This window comes from Prionailurus viverrinus, chromosome B2 (assembly GCF_022837055.1).
Source record: "Prionailurus viverrinus isolate Anna chromosome B2, UM_Priviv_1.0, whole genome shotgun sequence".
NCBI classification, from domain to species: Eukaryota; Metazoa; Chordata; class Mammalia; order Carnivora; family Felidae; genus Prionailurus; species Prionailurus viverrinus.
Genome location: NC_062565.1, coordinates 15,171,028 through 15,191,327, shown reverse-complemented (window position 1 = coordinate 15,191,327; position 20,300 = coordinate 15,171,028). Strand labels below are relative to the sequence as shown.

The 20,300-nt window shown below is 50.7% G+C and overlaps 1 protein-coding gene across 1 annotated transcript in view; it reads right to left on the bottom strand.

Annotated features, from left to right (window-relative positions):
* The window catches only part of GFOD1 (glucose-fructose oxidoreductase domain containing 1), a 119,323-nt gene that overhangs the window by 83,957 nt on the left and 15,066 nt on the right, over nucleotides 1-20,300 (bottom strand). The gene's annotated exons all lie outside the window — the stretch shown is intronic.

Genomic DNA, 20,300 nt, shown 5'->3' with positions numbered 1-20,300 from the left:
TGACTGGCGTCCTTATAGAAGGGAGACATTCAGACATACGGACACACACACACAGGGAGGCCACCACTGAACATGAAATTAGAGACGGGGAGGCTTGTACCAGCCAAGGAATGGCAAAGATGGCCAGTGAACCCCTGGCAGCTCGGGGAGAGTCCTGGAACCGATTGTCCCAACACCTGGGTTTCAGCCTTCTGGGCTTTAGAACTATGAGACATTTCTGTTTCTTAAGCCACACAGTTGGAGGTACTTTGTTAGCATCTAGGCCCAGGAAACCAATACGAGTGCATTAAGCCGATAAATCTGCTGGAACCAGCAAAGCCAACGTGTCCTGAAAGTCCTGCAAAGGGGCACGTGTAACACACTCTTGCTGGAACGACAGCAAGAGACCCAGGACTCCAAGAGGCTTCTCACTCACTGGCGTATCGCCAAATCCTCCTTTCTGGCCTTTGAGTGACTACTTCTTCCAAGCCAACCAAAAAAAGAAATGAAGAGAAGGCACATTTCCATGATTTGGAGATGAGAGCTGACAGCCAAGGACCACGGCCAGCGCCTCCTGGCCCTTCTGTGGCTGCCAGCGGGAGACACAAGTGGCCCCATGTGGGACAGCAGAGCAGGAGTCAGGGATTGGGGTGGGGGGGTGCTGCGGAGAAGCAGGTCTTTCAGACCCCAGGGCCTTGGCTTCACCCTTCAGCTGTCACTCACGGCAAACCTATGGCTACCCCAATATGAAAAACCTCAAAGAGATTATACACACATTGGGATGAGACTGTATATCATCTGATTCTGTGGTTCCCGCTAGAGTTTAGGATTTAGTCATCTGAGGCCTTCTGATCTAAATCTCTCTGCTCATGTGCCTGTCACACTGGGGCTCTGGGCATACTCCCCTCCCCCACCCCCAGGCTCCTGTCCCTGCGAGCACCTAAACGGAAAACCCGTGCCTCCTGACGGATTCTGAAAGCTTGGCAGTAGGTGACTACGCCTTGAGGGGTGCATGGTGGATCCGGTTACTGACCCGATCTGGGCTGAGTTTTACACTCAGGGTTACTTCTTTCAGAAGTCCCTATCACTCAATCACCTTGGTAATTCCAGACGCCCATCAGGGGTTTTGTTTCCGGAGAGGAAAGCCAACCCCGGGGCTCACGGAAGTCCTGGAGAAGGCTTCTGGGCAGGGAGCCTACCATGAATGGGAAAGCCCCCTGGTCTCTGGCCTGAATCTGGTTGTAGAAACGCCGAAGAGGTGGACAGGTGTTAACTCTAAAGAGGAGATCCTGTGTCTCCCCAAAGGCTAACACACTGAGAAAGAAATGGAATCATCAGGCCCAAATGGGTAGCAAGCCAGACATCCCGCTACCCCCCGTCACCAGCGCCCCACACGGGCCACCTGACATTCTGTCAGAACAGAGGAAGCCCAGGCAGAAGGGAAAAAAGTGTGTCTGCTGAATTCGGGACAGTCACCTACACGAACAGCAGCGTTCCATCAGGAAGAGCACAGAGGGTCCAGCTGTCCCCATCCTGCCTGCCCTGCTGTGTTCATACACCTACCCTCGGGAATCTGCTAAAAGGGAGGAAAACGAATAGCTGAAGATCTCACCCGACCGGCCAGGTGGTCGTGGTTGAACACCTACCTGCCTGGTCAGCACTCTGTGGACAGCATTTTCAAACAGTATGAGAGTTTAGGGACCCATTCCTCCAGCTTGATTGCTGCTTACTCTTAACCTATTGCTGGCCATGACTTTGGCACAGCAGGGCTGACAGGCCGGGGCTTTCCTGGTTCAGCCCAGCTCGGTCCCGGGAAGCCCTCATCCCGAGAAGGTGAGTCTCAAAGGTGGCCCATAGCATGGCCGCCCTATCTCGCAGGAAGCTCCAGAGGGTTGAGAGGAATCTTCTTCTTGTAGATTGGTTTCGTTTTTTAAAAATATGAATGAATGCTGTCGTGACAGATCAGGTTTATTCCACTTTCTTTGAGCCATTGAATACAGGCTAATGTTTAAGCTACCCATAGCGGCCACCTCTAATCCTTTCTAGAAAAAAAGCATGAATCTAAATAATATACAGATCTCAATGGCTCTCTTACTGCAGATGATCGATGCCGAACAGAGTGTTAGGCTAACAGAGTGTTAGCCTCGAGCTTCACAGACCAGGGCACCTGTACCCCCCACCCAGACAAACACACCAGGCATATATATGGTAGCCTCCTGGGAATAAAAGTTGATCTAATCATACAGTCACAGGAACGTGGGCATGCAGAATGGAGAGTTCACGTGAATTTTTGAACTAAGACCTCGTCATCCCTGCTGGGCATGCTGAGCTGTGCCCCTCCCCCGCTCCGGGGGACCTGGGCAGAGGAGTGTGGGGAGCACCACGCAGGGACACGTTCCCGCTCCTCTCTGCTCTCGTGACTAGTAGGTGACTTAGGGGCCAGCCCACATGGGAAAATCAAAGACGGGGCTTTCTATCGTAAATTTGAGCCAAAAAGGCAACGCTGCCTACGGCACGAGGCTGTGCAGACCAGAGACACACGTGCCCGACGAGGAAAGCGGGAAAGACTGCACGGGGAGCTCAACCTGCCCAGACACGCTCCCGCCTGTAGATCCTGGCGCAGACTTGCCAGAAGCAAACGGGCACCTGCCAGGGATTTCAGAAGTGACCCGGATTTGCTGTGATTTTTCCAGAGCCTAAAATGGAGGAATGGTCTCTAGAAAGTTCTACGGCCCGTAAAACTACACCCTACAGATAGCAGGTGCTCAGGAAATGTGTGGGGGTGATGATTAATAGGCCTGCCACCAGCAGAGAGTCAAACGGGGCATGTGGCTCCCCCGGCCACCGGTGGTACCTGATATGACACGGTAGGGCCCAAGAGTCTCCGTTTGTAACCAGTTTCTTGTCCGTCCCAATTCAGGGTCCTCAGAAACACTGAGAAACTGGTGCAGAGAACAAGACATATGCGCAGGGAATGATGGAACTGGGGCTGTGGGTCTGGATGACACCACACTTGCTACTTCTATGCCAGGCTCTTGATTATTGATGGAGAGTACAGATTTCCCGCTAAGTGTTAGCATCCATCTGTAACACATTCCTACGGCTGGATGGGATTGAGAGTAAGCAAGCCATCCTTGGTATATAGGGTTGGTTTTTTTTAAAAAATGATTTATTTATTTTGAAAGAGAGAGAGAGAGAGAGAGAGAGAGAGAGAGTGAGAGAGAATCCCAAGCAGGTTCTGGCGGTGCCAGCACAGAACCTGACGCGGGGCTTGAATTCACAAACTATGAGATCACGACCTGAGCCAAAATCAAGAGTCGGACGCTCAACCAACTGAGCCACCCAAGCACACCCTCCTTAGTATATTTTTGAACTGGACTTTATAACTTAAATTCTTTGGAAGTAGCTGCCAGCCTAATCTCGCAGGAAAAATAAACACGGAGATTTCCCTGGCTCTCAGCATCCTTAAGTCACTAGCTTGGGCTACATCAGAGACAAGCCTTCCGACGAAACCAAAACGTGTTTTCTATCCAGGCAACAGCAGAGGTTCCAGATGTAATTCCTGGAATTCAGACTGGGATCAGTGCTTCGAAAGGATGATTTCACTCCTATCCCGTCCCACAAGCCTAGAGGCCTTGGCTCACCCAAAGGGAACAAAGGACAATTAAGATACAAGTCTAATTGATTGCTTCCCAGTCCCTTGGCCCCGTTTTCCTCCTGCATGTTTTTTAAACCTCCTCTGTATTATTTATCATCTAATAAACCATTTCCAAACTCCTTTGAAATAGAGATGTAATCAATAATGCTCTCCCCCACTGAACTCATCAGGCGATGTGGTGTGGTGGAGAGGTCAGGCTGATCTTGACTACAGTCCCAGCCCCTCCTGTGAGCTGTGTGGCCTTCAGCAAGTGACCTACACTCTCTGGACCCAACCTTCCTCCTTTATAAAATGGGGCCAATGCCTGCATTATAGGGTCACTGCAATGATAAAAACGAGGTGAACCTGTTTTGTGGGGGTGGTATGGTCCTGATTATCATCACCAAGGGCAGCCAGAAAAAGGCTCCATCACTCCTCAGGCAAGAGAAGGGAATCTAGAGGAAGATGAGGGGGAGCATTTGTGATGGGATTTCTTCTAAGAAGCGACGTGGGATGGTGAGAAGAAAAGCCCAAAGGACCGCCATGGTGGTAGCCAATAGATCAGACCAGCGTCTCCTCAAAAGCAAGATGGGCGAATGAAGAAAGGGGCAGGTGGGAAGGATCCAGAGATTCTGTCCCGTCTTTACCAACTGTTAGGAGTCGAATTATGAGTCTTCAAAGACGTTGAATCCTATCCCCCAGTACTTCAGAGTTAACCTGAAAATAGGGTCTTTGCAGATGATCAAGGTACGATGAGGTCATCCGGGTGGGCCCTAGTACAGTGTGACTGGTGCCCTTCTAAAATGGCGACAGTTGGACACAGGCACACGTACAGGGAGAAGGTCGTGGGGAAATGAAGACAGAGGTGGGGAATGATGGCATCCACAAGCCAAAGAAGACCAGAGAGTCAGCGAACTGCCAGAAGCAGGTCAGAGGCATGGACTAAAGTCTCCCTCACAGCGCTGGGAAGGAAGCAACCCAGCTCACGCCTTGCCCTGGGATTTGCAGCCTCCAGGACCGAGAGACAATAAACTTCTGTCATTGAAGCCTCCCGTTTTGTTACAGCAGCTCCAAGAAACTAATACGCCAATCAGCCGTTGGATGCTATTATTACTGTCATGATTAACTATCGTACTTCAACGCTGCTGGGCACAAGACCGATGCTGAGGAACGATGTCTGCGGCTCACGCCTTCATGGTGTCGTCCGACTACGGTCTAGACTTCCACAGCTCTCTTCTATACCTCGGGCCCTTCCCCCGGCACTGAGGCTCACGCTTGGTACCAGGTTAACAGGCCTGAACATGTCCTCTCCACTCACAGAATCCGTTCTGGAACGCTCCTCCACTCCAGCCTGTGCCGACTCTGAAGCACTGACTGGTCTATCTGTTCCCACTTCCCTCCTCCAGGGCCCCAGGACAAGCCCACCCTGGTGCCATCTTTGTCAGTAATGGTCCCACCAGATTCTGTTCCCTCTGAACTCAGACGTGGAATCCAAGCAACTTGCTCCCTAAAGGGGGGGAATCAAGTTAGGACAATAGCTGAGTCTGGCAGAGAGCCTCATATCTCTAAAGAATATGCCTACATCTCTCTTGCGCTCTCTCTTTTAAAATACTTATCTTTGAGAGAGAGAGAGCGTGCGCATGAGCAGGGGACAGGCAGAGAGAGGGGCACAGAGGATCCAAAGAGGGCTCCACGCTGACAGCAGTGAGCCCCATGTAGGGCTCAGACCCACGAACCCTGAGGTCATGACCTGAGCCAAAGTTGGAGGCTCAACGAACTGAGCCACCCAAGCGTCCCCTACATCCCCAATTCACAGGTCCCCTCTCCACTTTCTTCTGTGATAGATGCTCCCAATAGGGTTCTAACACTACTTTATCCCCTCTAAAAACCACAGTGGTTAAATTTAATCATAGACTCGTGGAGGATGGTTGGAAACACCTCCACAAATTCCTTTAATGTCCCTCCCATCAGGAGAGGTGATCTATATCCCCTCACCTTGAGCCCAGGGCCTCTGTAACAGCCGCAGTGAATAGAATGAGGCAGGGTGACGATGGCATGACTTCTAAGCCTGGGTTTGAAAAGCCACACAGTAGCATCTGCTGGGTTCTGGGACGCTCGCTCTGGGAACATCCAGCTACTCTGTAAAAAGTCCAGCTACCCCCCAACATCTGGTGGGGAGAGATGCGAGAGAAGGTGGTGGGGAGCTGAGGAGCTCCACCTGTTCCAGCCCCTCTGTTGATCTCCTCTTCCCTGCCCAGGTGTGGGCAGGAATCTTCCAGAAGATCCCAGGCCTGTCCGCTATCAGACTGCAGCACCAGGAAGAGAGACCCTGAGTGAGAACAATCTAGCTGAGCCCAGTCACCTCTAAGTTGGTGAGCAAAAGAAATGATTATCAGGGCCCCTGGGTGGCTCCGTCGGTTGAGCGTCTGACTTCGGCTCAGGTCATGATCTCGCGGTCCGTGAGTTCCAGCCCCGTGTGGGGATCTGTGCTGACAGCCCGGAGCCGGCTTCCGAGTCTGTGTCTCCCTCTCTCCTTGCCCCTCCCCCGCTCATGCTCTCTCTCTTTCTCAAAAATAAACATTAAAAAAATTTTTTAAAGAAAAAAAGAAATGACTATCACCGGTTTTTTGCTGCTAATGGACTCAGCCACTGTTTCGGATACGTCAGCAGCTCTCACTTACCATCACGACTCTGTGTTGAGTGTTTGTCCATCAGGGACACACACGGCGGTCCCACGCCCCCCAGAAGGAAGCTCATCCCTCCGGAAGCCTCTCCTCTCCCCTCCCCTTCCACCTCCCACTTCTGCCATCGGTGGGTCCACTTGTCCACGGCCTGTGTTTACTACAGTGACGTCCTGCCCACCAGCCACAGCGGGTCCTACCACCTCGGCTGGCCTCCCTGCCTCTGGTCGCCCGCCACCTCCAGGCTCTCCCACGCTGCCGCTGAGGGACCGGTCTTCCCAGCACGGAGCTGGTGGTGACCCTCCCCACCGCCTGGACGGCACTCTGCTCCTTGGACTGCTGGCTTTGACAACAGTCAGTGCTGTTCGGCGCCTCCAGCTCCACCGCCTGCCCGTCACCCCACACTCCAGCCGAACTCACGTCCTCCCCAGGCCCCTTCCCTGAACACGCCAAGCCCATCACCTCCCGCTCTTCCCTTGCCGGCAAAGCTGTCCTGGCTCAGCCTCCATTCAAGTGTCACTTCTGTGGACAGTTTAATGGAACTTCTATAAAGATCCCCTCCGGGCCCCGACACCCTGGCCCCCTCCTTTCCCAGGCTCGCAACAGCCTGTCGCTCTGTACCACAGCGTGTCCCCCAGGGGACTAGGAGCTCTTCGAGGGCAGGACCCCAACTCGTTCCGCCTCTAACAGACTCGAAGTAAATGCTTGCCGCATCGTTGCTGAAGCCAACTTTAGTCAGTCCCTCGGGCTGCCTCCCCAGAGGCCACAGGCTCCTGGCGCTGGATGGAGAGGTTTCCAAGGAGAGATGAAGGCAATCGGATCACCCCCCTGGCCAGCCCCGGAATCTGCCTTAGGTTTCGTTTCTCACCTCTGAGAGTAATGGGTACCAAGGACGCCCGTGTGTGTGTGTGTGGGTGACAAAGACGTCAGTGGCACACAGTGAGTCACAAGTACCCCGGGGCACCTTGAGCTCGCCATCCTTGAAGTGGAGAGGCAGCTTGCGTAGGTTTAAATGTTGACTCTGACAGTTTTTGTTTTTTTTTTTTTTTCTTTTTTAAGGTTTTATTTTTTTTAATTTTTTTTTTTTCAACGTTTATTTATTTTTGGGACAGAGAGAGACAGAGCATGAACGGGGGAGGGGCAGAGAGAGAGGGAGACACAGAATCGGAAACAGGCTCCAGGCTCCGAGCCATCAGCCCAGAGCCCGACGCGGGGCTCGAACTCACGGACCGCGAGATCGTGACCTGGCTGAAGTCGGACGCTTAACCGACTGCGCCACCAGGCGCCCCTAAGGTTTTATTTTTAAGTAATCTTTACACCCTACGTGGGGCTCAAACTCACAATCCCGAGCTCAAGAGTCCCACTGACTGAGCCAGCCAGGTGCCCCGCTTTGTTCTGTTTTTGTGTAACGTCTATCTTTGATTTCCCAACGTCAAAATGGTGCAGTGGTGGCATGGGAGATGGGCTTTGCCAGATCCCCCCACATAAATGCAACCCGTTTTGCCACAAGAACAAATTTCTGCCACGTGCGGGCCTCTCACTTAATTCTCACCACCACACTCTGAGGAAGTGAATTATCTTCATTCACAGCTAGAAAAACAGAGAGGTTAAGTAACCTGCCCAACGTTACACAGCTGGGAACCGGCCAGAGTCAGAACCCGAACCAGCCGTCTGGGCTATTAAATTGCTGCGCTGCCTCTTGGGGCGCCTGGGTGGCTCCGTCGGTGAAGCATCCGACTTCGGCTCAGGTCATGACCTTTCGGTTGGTGAGTTCAAGCCCTGCGTGCGGGTCTGTGCTGAGAGCTCGGAGCCTGGAACCTGCTTTGGATTCTGTGTCTCCCTCCCTCTCTCTCTCTCAAAAATAAATACAGATTCAAAAAAAAATTGTTTTAATTGCTGCACAGGCAACTTCAGGTCTGACAAGCTGAGTGCGGCCTGCTGTGTCCCGGGGTCCTGGTGACTCTCTACACCCTCCTTGGTACACGCAGACGGTACATGGGGCACACGCTGGCATCCTTCCGAGAGTGGGCAGGCCGGTCCTCCCCTTGCCTGCTTTCTTGGTGGCGGCTGAGCCTGGCTTCTGTGCTTTCTGGGGGAGATGGGGGGACTGTGGGGCGAGATGGACGGATGGAGAAGGAGGCTTCTTGCTCTCTGGACTCAGGGGGAGGGAATCCTTGGTGGGGGAGAGGGATGTGCCCTGTGAGAACCAGATGAAGGAGGAAGACAGCAGCACACCGCTCACAGATTCAGCCAACAGGAAACAGTTGCTGGAGGAGAACCGGGCGGGCGTGCGGGCGTGTGGGGGCAGAGTGGTGCCGCCCTGCTCTGGAGGGTGGAAGGTGTGAGCTGACAGTGGATGGAAAAACAAGGCGGGGGGTAGGGGGGGTAGGGAAGGCTGCTTTGGCTCATTAGTCAACGGAGTCACAGCTGCGAGGGCTGACACAGGACACCCAGGGCACTTCGGATGGCACTGTGGCAAGGTCTGCACACGGCCGGTCCTGGTGGGGGGGAGGGGGCAGACAGAGCCCATCCCTCTCACGTAGGGGGAGGGGGGCACCCTCCCTCCTTCCCCAGCGGCTCTGGCTCAGTGCTGTGACAGGAGCAAGCCTGGTGGGCTTATGCACACGCAGAGAAAGCAAGGAAGAAACCAGATGAATGCTCCCAGCAGCCTGGGGCCATTTAATTCCAACCGGGGGCTGGTTATTTAGGGCCTTGCCTAGAATTTCGGCCTCTCTTTCAACCCCTCCCATCAGAGCCAAAATCTACTGGCAGAACCTCTCCGATCGCCGCCAGGCTCAGCACAAATCACCGGGCTGTGAGCTTCTCACCGAGCTCACCTCCAGTCCGGTCAACAGCAAGCACCTGGGAGAAGAAATCACTTTCCGAAAAGTAAGATGAGGTCTTACCTGCCCCAAACCCATCCTGAGTCAAGGTTGATTATTACCGGAGCTTTTTTTTTTTTTTGGGGGGGGGGAGGGGGAGAGAAAGAGAGAGGAAGAAATCACCTCTTCTTCAGTCCTTTCCTGGGTCCCCTAATTTTCCCAGCCAGGCCTTGAGGTCAGCGAAATAATGGGCCTTTTGAAAGTCCAACTGCTAGAATTTAAACAAATTCTGTCCTCCTCGAACATAATCACCAGCTGTGTAAACCACATGCCCCAAAAATAACGCGCACCCACCCTGACGGTTAACCGACGCACCCAAATTCCCACTGCCGTGTTCCTCTGGGCCCAGACACCTGGTCTGGAGAGAGGAGAGAGCGGACCACCTCATGTTCGGGTTACAGATGCCGCCGGCGGAGCTCAGCAAGTCTGTGAGGATGAGCTGCTAAGATTTCATTAAGCAGAAAGCATCTCTCTTTTCAGACTGTCAAGTCACACGGGTGAGCGGTTAAGCAACTGTAAGGGAAGAAGGGAAAGGTTTCTTAAGGAGCATTTAAAAATGCAGAGTGCGTTACCTGTAACACCGCCCAGGGCGCTCAATTAACTTGTACGCCCCACGTCAGCATCCAGCCTGGCTTTCCTGGCCACCAGAATCCAGAAAGCTGGAGCTAGCAGGCACGGTGGCCATCACGGAGTCCAGCATCCCAGTTTATAGATGCGGCACCCAAGGCCTGGGGGTGTGGGACCAGGGCGTATGGCGAGGGAGGGGGCTCACTGCCCTACAGCTGGTTAGAGGCAGAAGCAGGCGGTATCCCAGGTGTGCGCTGTCCAGCACGGGAGCCACTAGCCAGACGCAGCTACTCACACTTAAATCAATTAAAATGAAATAAAATAGGGGCCCCTGGGTGGCTCAGTCGGTTAAGCGTCCGACTTCGGCTCAGCTCACGATCTCGCGGTCCGTGAGTTCGAGCCCCACGTCGGGCTCCGTGCTGACAGCTCAGAGCCCGGAGCCTGCTTCAGATTCTGTGTCTCCCTCTCTCTCTGCCCCTCCCCCTCCTGCTCAGTCGCTCTCATTCCCTCTCAAAAATAAATGAACATTAAAAACAAAAATAAAATGGAATAAAAGATAAAATTCACTTCCTCATTTGCCTGCCCATGGCTCATGTGCTCAACAGACACATGGGGCCTGTGTTGGACAGGGCAGAACAGAACATTTCCATCATCACAGAAAGTTCTAGTGGACAGAGCCACTTAGAATCACAAGACTCTCTAAGTTCTTTCACTTCTCCAGGGTCTGGGTCTCATTTTTACTGCAGGTTTCCACCCATGAAGCATCATGAAATCGGCTCAGTGGGACAGAGTCAGCTTTCCTTATCCATAATGAAATAGAAGAGAATAGAAAATATCATAGTGCATCATTTGCCAATGAAATACGGGTAATGCCAGGTAATTATTCGGTTGTATGCAATTTTATTGATACACATACACACATTATCTATATCTATGTATTCATAGTTGTATATCCACTCGGCCACAGCGTAAATGTATTCCTTCCTGCGGGTCAAAGTCAGAGAACGTCGGGCCCTCTCATTATAGATATTTAAGTATTTTTGCCCCCCATTCCTCTTCCCCTTTTCCAGATGATTCAAATCACAAGACAGTGAGACGGAATGCTTGCTCCATAGCACCACACATGGGTTTTTCTCCAGACCTGACTTTCCTTGTGTGTTCTTCCCTATGTGTCCGTTTCCCAGCCAGGCAACTGGAAGGCTCAGACACTTGTCTAGGCTCCAGTGCCCGCACACATGAGCAGCAGCAGAGGGGAGGGTGGGCAGACAGACCCACTGAGCAAACACAGATTCTGTGGCTTGTGAAGTCTGGCTCTTCTACATGTATAGCAGAACCAAGACTTGTCAGAACATCGACAGCAAAGATTAAGAAACGCCCAGACGCCTGGGTGGCTCAGTCTGTTGAGCGTCCAACTTCGGCTCAGGTCATGATCTCCCAGTCCGTGAGTTCGAGCCCGGCATCGGGCTCTGTGCTGACAGCTCAGAGCCTGGAGCCTGCTTTGGATTCTGGGTCCCCCTCTGTTTATGCCCCTCCCCTGCTCGTGCGCTCTCTCTCTCTCTCCCTCAAAAATAAAGAAAAATTAAAGAAAAAAATTAAGAAGTGCCCAGAAATCATTCTTATTCCCCTGGACCACAACCTCCTCTATTTCCAGCTATCGTCCTATAATTCACAGAGGTCAAAAAAACTGAAATACCCCCTCCCTGTGATGGTTAATTTTATGTGTTAATTTGGCTAGGCCATGGTACCCAGAATATTTGGTCAAACATTATTCTAGATGTTTCTGTGAAAGTATTTGTTAGGTGGGACTAACCTTGAAATCAGCAGACTCTAAGCAAAACAGATTATTCTCCATAATGTGGCTGAGCCTCATCTAGTCAGTTAAAGGTCTTAACAGACAAAGACTGGTCTGCTCTAAAGAAGAGGGAATTCGGCCAGCAGACTGGTCTTTGAACTTGAACTACAACACTGACTCTTCCAGGGTCTGCAGCCTGCTGTCTGGCCCTGCAGATTTCAGATTTGCCAGCATCCAGCATCTACCACGGCACAAAACAATTTCTTAAAATAAATCTCTCTCTTTATACACGCACATCCCTCATTGGTTCCATTTCTCTGGGAAAACAGACATTTCCCTGACTAACACACACTCGTATTCTGTCCAAAAAAAGCCTCCTCATTGTTCAAGGCTCTCTCAAATACCACCTCGTCTATAAAACACCCCCTGATTTCCTCTGTTAGAATAATTTCCTCTGTTCTAATAAAGTTTGAGAATCACTGTGTTAAACAAAGCTCCTTAACTGTGAGGACCACTAAAATATACCAAAGCCCAGTGACCACCCTCAGAGACTGATGTCATTGGTCCGGGGTGCAGCCTGGGCATCAGAATGTTCAAAACCTTCCCAGGGGTTCCTGATGGGCAGCCACATTGGAGAACCTCCATAAATGAACCCCTCATTGTTATAAGAGGAATCGAGAGAGCAAAGTCAAGGGACTGTGTCAGGCCACAGAGCGAGTTAATATCAGGAACAGGACCCTACCAAGGTTTCCTGTGTCCCTGAACATGTTAATGAAAGAGAAAAAAGATCTATATGCATGATCAGCAAATTTAAAACGAAACCTGGGTCATCCAACACCCAGCTGACAAAGGACATTGTTGTCACACCAACTGTCTCCTTTGTAAAGAAGAACTGACAAGATTCTCTAGGGATTGAAAGAGCCACTCAGTTTAGGCTGGATCTCAGGAACCCTTCCCATTTATAATGACCGTCAAGCACTGAAGCCCAGTGTAAAAATCAGTGCTGGGAAAGACAGGAGCCATCCCCACTGCCCGGTCTCGGGTGACCCAAAAACGTCCCATGCCAACAGAGACAACACCCCCACTGGCTTCTTCCTTTTGTACTAGTCCCTGATCTCTGCTTACATAACTTCTGTGAAAGGTACAAGATGATCTATTACCACGCCTTCTTAGTGTCTTTGCCATATGGCATGGCTTCCCTAATCTGAGTTAGGAAGCAAATAGCTATTAGCCTTCAAGACTCTGCCTGAGTGTTATCTTGATGCTGACCTGGTGAGGTCCACTCATCCTGCGGCCAGGGGTCACAAACAGTAACAACGGGCTTCCCTCCACTGCTTAGTCACGTCATGTGCTCTTTTAGCAAGGGTGATGACGTGTAGAGGGGCCCATCTTGGTACCAGCGTGGACGTCAGTTACTCAAGGATGACAAAGTGACGTTCTCTCTTGTCCCCCTCCCTCTGGCCTCCTGTAAACCGTCCCCAGTACAATTTCAGGCGTGGAGTTGGTTGGGATGAACATCCCTTTGACACTGACATGAACATTCCTCTGACATGAATATCTCTACTGTTGCTGACAGTGCAAGAGTTCTTTTTGGGCAAAACTACATCTTTCCTTATTGCAACAGAGCACAATCTACCTAATGAGGCATGGCAGAAAAAGCTAACCCCCAACACACACTGTGCCGATAAATTTGTGCCCAGAAATTATACTGAACTCCACAGAATTACCAGCTTGACAGCTGGTAGCAGCAACTACACATACAGATGTGTTCTCAGCAGTGACATTAACAGACAGAAGAAAAAAAACCCATACCATCAAGGGCGCAATGCACATCAGCAGGCGCACACACACACACACACACACACACACACACACACACAGCTGGCAAAAAGCCTTCCCTTAAGCCACACCAATCATGCCACTTTGCCCCCAAGATAGGGTAAAACTGCTTCCTGGTATAAAGGAGAGCTATGTGTGTTGGTGAAATAGATTAAAAAAAAAAAAAAAAGTCAAACTAAACAACAATCTGGCAACAACAGTAATAACACGGTGCTTAAAAACATTTACCAAACCAAATAATTCTGGCCAGTAAGTGCCAAGTTTTTAAGTAAGTTTTACTGGAGTAGACAGACAAGGTGGGAACTGGCAGGGACTCGTAAGTGGACTGTGGCACCTGCATTTTACAGTTAAGGAAACGAAGATCTAACAGGTGAGGTCACCTGCCCAAGGTCACACAGCTAATTCGCTGTGGTATCGGGACAAGAACCACCTGTCCGGGATCCCAGGCCAAGACACCACCATCCCCACGGCCCAGAGGGTAGCTCCAGCAGACTGTAACGAATTTTCGGAAGCTGCTTCCCATGCATACCAGTGCAGGTCTGGCTAAGCAGAAAACTTCCCGCAAAGAAATGGGGAAATGTAAACATAGCAAATACATCACTCCTATATTCCTTTGGAAGGCTGAAGCCAACAAAAGCGTCACTCTCCACTCTGGGCCAAATTCAGAAGGCAGTGAGAAACAATGCTACCACACAGCCCTCTTCAGGGTTGTGTTTGGGTTTTGGCTGTACACGGTTAGAATTACAAATAAATTACCCTATAACCAAGAGAGGCTACGGCTCTCCCCAGATTCAGAGTCACATCCAATTATCCCCCTGAAAACCAGCAGAGCTCCTTGACCTTTATGTATCCACTTCCTACAAGATTGCTAATTTTCCCTTCGGCCAATGCTGGACAAAGTTTTGCTTCACCACAAATGTCTGCACGTGCCTGGGGAGAGCCGTCCCAGATCAAAAAAAAAAAAAAAAAAATCACAGAAGAATCAGACTCACCTCCAACCAAACAATTTTCCCCCATGCTATTGTCTCTCTCTTTTTTTTTTTTTTTTTGGAAAAATAAATTTATTTTTTCCATTAAAATCAAATTTGTTAAATTGACAATTTGGAGAGGAAAAACCACCCATCATCCCACAACCCCATAATAACCATCATTAGGAATTTGGCTTATTATCTGCCAGACTTTTAATTTTCTGGGTGTGTATGTGCACGTGTGTGCTTCCAAAAAGCCAGCATCAGGATATGGAAACATTTCTGCTTCTTTTTGTCTTTACCCACAATTATATCATAAAAACCCCCCATAAGGCTGCAGTCTTCCCACACCTAATTTCAATGTCTATTAAGTATTTAATCAGCTGTATTTGCCATCTTTACCTAACTGTTCCCCCGCTGTGGAACGTCTGTGTTGGTTTCCAGTGTTTCAATAACATAAATCAGGCTTCGCTAAACACTATTGTGTATGCAGGTCTCTTCATAGTTATTATTTGAGGTTCTTTCCTTAGGACGGCTTCCCAGAAGTCAACCTTCCCCATTTGACTCCTTGTTGGAGAAACTCAGCCCCCCCCCAGTGAGTAAATATCTGATAAGCTGAAAGGAACATTCTCTGGAGACCTCGGTTGGATTAGCAGTGTGGACACTGACCAGCAACTCCACCCCTCCGAGACTCGGTTTCCCTGGGGCATCGGGAGATAGGTCCCAGCAAGGCCTGTCATGGCGCTCTGCCCGCCAGAAGTGCCCCCCGTTCTGCTACTCCACGCAGCCTACCGAGGACACAAATCACCCAGCCAGTCTCCCTCCTATTTCTCTGCTTTGCACATCAGCTGCTCTGGAAAATGACTTACTGAAAGCCCGCCACGGGACCTGATTTATTTCAGCACGTGGGGGCTGTGCAGATCAAGTCCAAGGTGTGCAAAGCGAGCAGCAGAATCGGCTGTTCCTCCCCCTGTCGTCCTTGGCCCTGCTCTCTCAATCCAGGTCAGCCATGGAATAGTCCAGACCTCGCTGCATACCTGGGGGTGGTGACCATAAGGTACTGCGACAATAATAAACACACACAGGCCGGGACTTGGGGACTTCCCAGAAGCCAGGATATGGGGGAGGGCGTCAGTTTGTGTCTCCTGTTTTCCAGGACGGTAAGGAGGCTACTGTGCCCACGACTATGGGTCACATCCCTAGGGGACGTCTGCAGGCAAAAACACTGCCCTCGGCCCAGAGCAACCAGGATTTTACTCACTACCAAGAAAGTAAGCCTCTGCCAGTTCAGCTAGGACGTGCCATCGACTGGAAGACAGATCTGTATTGTAGATGCTGAAGTGTGAAAACATGTGCCTTAGAATCAATGATACGTGATGTTTAACCCCCCTACACTTGGCTTCTCGCTTCTAAGCTGGAGACGCTAACTGTCCACCTGGAAGGCTGGCTGTGGGGTGGGAATGAGAGGGCACTGAACTGCACCTGACTTGGGTACGCAGTGAGGCTCGATAAAACGTCAGTTCCTCTGCCCAATTCGAAGTGATGGGAACCGATCGATCCTGGAATTAAAAGGAAGGAAGGAAGGAAGGAAGGAAGGAAGGAAGGAAGGAAGGAAGGAAGGAAGAAAAAGATACACCAGGTGGCTCAGTCAGTTAAGCGTCCAACTTTCGGCTCAGGTCATGATCTGAGGGTTGTGGGTTCATGTCCCGAGGTTGGCTGTGCACTAACACCGTGGAGCCTGCTTGGGATTCTCTCCCTCCCTCTCTCTCTGCCCCTTCCCCGCTCACACAAGCACTCTCTCCCTCTCCCAAGATACATAAATTTTTAAAAACAAAAATAAATTAAAAAAAGAAAAAAAAGGTGAGGAGTAGTTTCTGGATAGAATATAAGCTCTTTGAGGGGAGCCTGGGTGGCTCAGTTAAGCATCCGACTTCAGCTCAGGTCATGATCTCACAGTGTGTGTGTTGGAGCCCCACGTTGGGCTCTGGGCTGACGGCTCGGAGCCTGGAGCCTGCTTCAGATTCCATGTCTCCCTCTCTCTCTGCCCCTCCCCCACGTATAGTCTGTCTGTCTGTCTCTCTCTCAAAAATAAATAAAACATTAAAAAATTTAAAGAAAAAAGAATATAAGCTCTTTCACAGTAGACACCATGCCTTGTACATCTCTGACCTCTCCTCACCCCTTCATGGTCCAGAATACTGCCGCACCCTTTGTAGGCACCCAACAAGTGGGTGGTGGATACAGATGCTGAACTGGTTTGAAAACTGATACCCAAGCAGGGAACTGTTGGCAGAGGATGGGACGGGCGCAATCCCCCTGGCTTGCCCAGTACCTGGAAGTGACAGGCATGGCTGCCAGTATGGTCTTCACCATGGGGGTGCTGTGGGGGCTGGAAAGGAGAAGAGCGAGTGTCAGCCGCTCGGTGCACATCCCCCACCCCACCCCCACCGGAATCACCCCTGCAGGCAGCCTGTGGGTGGCGCCCAGTGGGTCGGATCCACGCACACACACACACACACACACACACACACACACACACATACACATACACACGCAGGCGCGCGCAGCCGGGTCTCAGTTCCACAGACAAAACAGCACAGAGGTACCCCTGGGCCTCCCGGGGAGAGCCAGCCTGCCTGTGTGTCCTAGATGTGAACGGCTGTGCACATGAAGTCAGACAGGCTGCGTCCCCAGGGGCTCTAAACCTGTCCCCCAGGACTCTCTGAGAACAGTGCCATTCGGTGCAAACAAATGTCCCACGTGGGCGGTGCTAGGGGGAGCAGAAGTGTAGACAAACAGAACCATGCGGCACTTTTTCCCTCCGTGTGTTTGCCTGCTGCTTTTTCCTCTCCTCGGGGGCCCCAGCACTACTGGAAAAGGAGAAGCGACAGGGCGGGAGAAAAAAAATCGCACTTTCCACCGCCCACTTTGGATTATTCACATTCAGGCAGGCGAGGAGAGGGGCCGCGAACGGCACATTTCGGTAACAAGTCACCTCAAATCCCCGCTTTGCCCTTGACCTCAGGCAAGCGACATTCTGTGGGGGGCACGGGGTACGCGTGTGCTCACGCCCCCCGCCAAGGCACACTCACCTCGCCCTCCACGCTCCAAATAGCTGGAACTTCGAGTCCTGGTGCCCCAAAGCAACGCTCAGGCAAATGGGTATTGCTCTGGGGGCGCCTGGGTGGCTCAGTCAGTTAAGAGTCCGGCTCTCAGTTTCGGCTCAGCTCATGATTTCAGTGTGAAATTCGAGCCCCGCATCGATCGGGCTCTGTGCTGACAGTGCAGAGCCTGCTTGGGATTCTCTCTCTCTCTCTCTCTCTCTCTCTCTCTCTCTCTCTCCCCCCCCACTCTGTCTGCCCCTCCCCTGCTCACTCTCTGTGTCTCTCTCAAAAATCAATAAATAAAACTTTTTAAAAAATTATTTTTAAATAGTGGGTATTGCTTTCCCCCAGAGGGAGGGGGAGAAAATCCCAATTATAATTAGAAAAAAGGAATTACCTATTCGATGAGGCTTTGTGTGTTAGCACTTCTTCAGCCTCTCCCCTCGGCTTCAGGGACAGACAGGGGTGCAGAGAGTGGAGGCACGCGGGCAGAACCCCCATCTCCCCTGTTGTGTTGGTGGGAGAAGAGGAAGCAACCTTCCCGTGAAGTCGGGGTTCTCCCCCAAAGCGCACCCTCAGGAACTGGCTGCGAGTGTTCTCGGTTCTTGTGGGATCAAGGCACCTGTGACAAGTCCCTGCCCGCTGTGCTTCTCTCCTATGGGCTCCAGATTGGCTGAAAGGAGGGGGACCTCGAGTACCTGTGACGACCCCACGGTGAGGAGGGGTGTCATCCACCTGCTTACCCACTCCCAACATCTAATGGGGAGTTTAGGAAACTTTCCACAGCTGGCACATCTCCATCTTGTTAATCATAGAGTCCTTACTGGGGCGCCTGGGAGGCTCAGTTGGTTAAGCGTTCGACTTCAGTTCAGGTCATGATCCCGTGGTTTAAGTTCGAGCCCTAGGCCAGGCTCTGTGCTGACAGCTCAGAGCCTGGAGCCTGCTTCGGATTCTGTGTCTCCCTCTCTCTCTCTCTGCCCCTCCCTGACTCGTGCTCTGTCTCTCTTAAAAATAGACATTAAAAAAAATTTTTTTTAAATAATAATAGATGGGGCGCCTGGGTGGCGCAGTCAGTTAAGCGTCTGACTTCAGCCAGGTCACGATCTCGCGGTTCGTGAGTTCGAGCCCCGTGTCGGGCTCTGGGCTGAGCCTGGAACCTGTTCCCAATTCTGTGTCTCCCTCTCTCTCTGCCCCTTCCCCATTCATGCTCTGTCTCTCTCTGTCCCAAAAATAAATAAACATTGAAAAAAAAAAATTTTTTTTTAAATAATAATAGAGTCCTTACTAATAGAGGAGGTCATGCCCACACCTCAAAGTTCTACGAATTACTCATGAGACCAAATGCACTGTGTAGACTATCGTCCTATTCCTGGGAGAAAAGGAAACACACCCAAAAGTTTGGATTTCTCAAGAATCCGCATCTAGATGAAGCGTAAATGAGTGCTACGTTTGCCCCTGAATCCCCAGCCTCCATTCGCGCCATCCCACAGAACTTTTTCTACAATGATAGAAATGTTCTATGCTGTACTGCCCAACATGGAAGCCATCAGCCAGCCACGTGGGGCCTTCAAGGACTTGAAATGTGGCTAAGGCAACCGAGGAACTGAGCTGCCTATTTGATTTAGTTTCAATTTATGTACATATAAAGAGCCACTTAAAAAAAAAGAGAGAGCTACATACAAGGGTACAGCGAATGGCTAGTACATTTCAAAGCACGGATCTAGACAGTGCCTGGCATATAGCTGGTGCTCAATAAATATCTGCTCAAGGGAAGAGTGAATAGATAGTAAGTAGCTCACCGTAGTAAGTCCTGATAAAGCAGGACTGTCATGTTTATTGAGTATTCACTTTAAATAAATTCCTGATTAGAAACGGGAATCCTCTTGCACTGTTGGTGGGAATGCAAACTGGTGCAGCCGCTCTGGAAAACAGTGTGGAAGTTCCTCAAAAAAATTAAAAATAGAACTACCCTATGACCCAGCAATTACACTGCTAGGAATTTACCCAGGGGATGCGGGAGTGCTGATGCAGAGGGGCACATGTACCCCAATGTTTACAGCAGTGTGTTCAACAATAGCCAAGTTATGGAAAGAGCCCAAATGACCACCGACTGATGAATAAAGAAGAGGTGGTTTATATACACAATGGAATACTACTTGGCAATGAGAAAGAATGAAATGTTGTCATTTGCAGCAATGTGGATGGAACTGGAAGGTAGTATGCGGGGTGAAATAAGTCAGTCAGAGAAGGACAGATATCATATGTTTTCGCTCATCTGTGGATCTTGAGAAACTGAACAGAAGACCATGGGGGAGGGGAAGGAAAAAAAAAAGAGAGAGAGAGGGAGCCAAACCATAAGAGACTCCTAAAAACTGAGAATAAACTGAGGGTCGATGGGGGGTGGGAGGGAGGGGAGGGTGGGTGATGGGCATGGAGGAGGGCACCTGCTGGGATGAGCACTGGGTGTTGTAGGCAAGCCAATGTGACAATAAATTATGTTTAAAAACCAACCAACAAGGGGCGCCTGGGTGGCGCAGTCGGTTAGGCGTCCGACTTCAGCCAGGTCACGATCTCGCAGTCCGTGAGTTCGAGCCCCGCGTCGGGCTCTGGGCTGATGGCTCAGAGCCTGGAGCCTGTTTCCGATTCTGTGTCTCCCTCTCTCTCTGCCCCTCCCCCGCTCATGCTCTGTCTCTCTCTGTCCCAAAAATAAATAAATGTTGAAAAAAAAATTAAAAAAAAAAAAACAAAACAAAACAAAACCAACCAACAAACAAATCCCTGATTAAGTCAGCAACCTTCAGAGTTAGGTACTTTGATTAACTCTGTTTTACAGATGAAGAACCAGGGGCTC